Genomic DNA, 2979 nt, shown 5'->3' on the forward strand with positions numbered 1-2979 from the left:
TACTGGTTGCACAAGGAGGGTCCTATTCCAGTGGCAACATGTAGCCTAATGGCTGAACGCCAAGTGTGCTTGGAGGCGGCTTCTGCTGACTTGGTGTTTGGGGTGTTACTAAAAGAGTGTGATCTGCTTTAGTGGCCCAGTGCAAGAAGATGTTGGAAAATTAGAGCTGCAATAGATCTATTGACTGGAAAGCATGCAGTATAGTAGATGAAAAGGTTCAAAGAGCTCTGCCAGTCGCAGGGAAGGTGAGGAGGGAGCCGGCTGCAGTCCTTGGGAACATACCTGGCTGCAGGTGGCTGTAGCAGGGAGCTCCTCCACTAAAGCCAGGGCTAGAAACTGGCATCGATCTAGAAACGGCTCACATTTCAACCCTGTGTGGATTTGGCTTCTGAGACATGCTACCAAGTACAGCAGCAGACTTGCCGTCACTGGACATTTGAAGTTGCGAATAGCTTTTTTTCCAGCAGGCTGAGTCTAGTTCAAAAGAGAGGTGTTGCGAGAAGGTCCCACAGCTCATGTAAGCGATGGGCCAGACCAAAGGAGTCCCTTCTCGCTCTGATACCCAGAGGGATTTTCTGGGATGCTCCTCTCAAGGAGTGTGCATGGGCACCGCAGCAGTGCGGGGCACTGGCACAGGGGTTCAGGCACCTCTGCGTTGTGTTAGTGGAGGCTGCAAGCCCAAGGCACTCTTTCTCCCCACCCTTTCTATCTTTCTGGTACCAAGATGGTCTCAGCAGAACCAGTAAAAGACACTGGGGGATAAACTCTGGTGCTGCTGTACCCAGCCAGCCTCCCAGCAGGCTAACGGGGGAGGTCAATGAGCTGCAGACGGAAAACAGCCCCAGTGCTCCCTCAGCTCCTGAGCAAAGGTCCTTTGGAGGCCAGAGCTGAGTTTTAGCTGGTGCTTCCCAAGTGGGGAGTGGGGCAACAGGACAAATTCCCAACTGAGTAAATAGTTCAGCGGGAAGCAGTGTAGTATATATCATCCTCTCACTTGCTCTGGAGTGAGTGTGGGATCTGAAGCCTTGCAGGTGGCTATTTGCTGCCTTGAAGACACCAGGTCTTGTTTTTGAGTCTCTCAGATCATACATTTCCTTGGGTAAGTTGTAAACTCTTTCACTTATCTTATCTTCCCGTAGAGTTATGGCTGTCATTTAACCGCAGGTTTTATCTGAAGTACTGCAGAGCTGAGGAATGCAGCAGGACTTGTACTGCTCTGTTCCCCTTGTGCTGACAGAAGGACCTCCAAGTGCCAAGTGTCCTGCATGGGGAGGGAGCAGAGCTGCATCGCTCCAGAGTGGGGCTGCCCATTTACTGGGACAGAACGACTCCCAAGGGAAGGCATAATGAGCTCTGCTGCTGTTTTCACCCGAGGTGGCAAGGAAATTGAGCGTTTGCTGTTTAGGGGGTGCAGGTGGAGCAGGCACTTGCACGAAGACTTGCCCAAGGTGGGTTTGAAGATGTTACAGAGCTGCTGGTGGACTGAGCCCTGGTCTCATTGCCATGGCTGTGAAACAGAGAGCGGGACAAGTGTCTCTGTAGCCTGGGTGCAAGTGATGGGATAGAGTTGGGATGTTACCCAAAGAGGAATGAGAATGCAAAGTGAATCCCATTCTTTTGAGACCCTGGGACCTGTCTGTCGTGCATGAACAGCATTTGGGGATCACACACGGCCAGTAGCTTTCTTGAGCACGTGGGGTTTGCTGTGTGCACAGTGGGGTATTCGGTACACCAAATGCAACGTGCCAGGCTTGCTGTAGAGATGGTCCACTTCGTGCAATGCGAACAACCAAGATTTCCAGATAAACATCAAGTTGTACTGAGACAGGCTTTCTGGCTGGAAGAGGGGAGGTTTCCAGGGAACAACAGCTCTGCACTCCATGCCCAGCTTCCTGCAAAATGAGGGCTCACTCCTTGTCTCTCCGCTTTCCTCCATGATTAGCTGGAAAGCTCTGCTGCAGGGAGGCAGCTGCTGATAATTGCACTGGGAAGAGGTTCCGTGCCTCACACCGGGCCATGGATTGCCCAGGATGTATGAGGGCTGTTGGTTGGAACGGGAGCACCTGAGTAGTGAGAAGAGAAAAGGAGGTGAAGACAGGACATGTTGGGTTGAAGAGCCTGTGGTGACCCAATGAGACAGCAGAGAGTAAACATCTGCTCGCTGCAGAGCAACATCAGTCTCACTCAACGATGCTTGGGCAGCCTGCACTGCCCCTCTGGCTGCAAAGCTGCAGAAATCCCCTTGGCAAAGATCTGGGCAGGTGGAGCAGCAGGGATCTGAGCACTGGAGCTTCCTGCATCCCAATCTCCAAACTCTGCAGAGAGGAGCAGTGGTCAACCTTCTGGAAATGACGAATGGTTGAAAGACTCATATTTCAGTGGATAGTGCAACTGCCCAGTGTAATGCTACTGCCTAAATGCAGCCCAGTTCTGTATATGATCTGCAGGGCTTGGAAACTCTTGCAAATAAAAGCACGTGTTGCAGCTGCATTGCAAAACCTGTGCCTGGCCAGCCTGCAGCAAGCAGAATGACGGGTCACAGCCAGCTAGGTGCTGGTGGGCACTGGGGAGGAGGCATGCCATTCCTGGAGAGGCTTGAGCGGCCGGCTGCTGTGGGAAAATGCACTCGCTATTGAGGGACGCTGCACCCACACTGTGGCCAGTGCAGGGGTGTGTGTTGCTCAGCACAGCCCTGATGAGCCAGAGGGCTGTGCATCAGCTCTCAGTCAAGCCAAGGGAGTTAAAAGGATTTTCTAAAATGCTGCTTTCCAGCACTAATGGCATCATTAATCACTCATTCAGCAGATGAGGATGCTCAGTAGGTCTTTCTGTCTTTGCAGACAAAGGTGCATGATTGGCAAAGAGGTGCTTTTGGCCAGGACAGGGGTGGCTGGAGCCTCAGCCTGGCTTGGCTGGTCAAGGACCGGGTGATGGCAGTTGGGGAGGTGTGAACCAGAGACCCTAAAAATTGCAAAGCTT

This window comes from Pterocles gutturalis, unplaced genomic scaffold, assembly GCF_000699245.1.
Source record: "Pterocles gutturalis isolate BGI_N339 unplaced genomic scaffold, ASM69924v1 scaffold3738, whole genome shotgun sequence".
Classification (NCBI taxonomy): Eukaryota; Metazoa; Chordata; class Aves; order Pterocliformes; family Pteroclidae; genus Pterocles; species Pterocles gutturalis.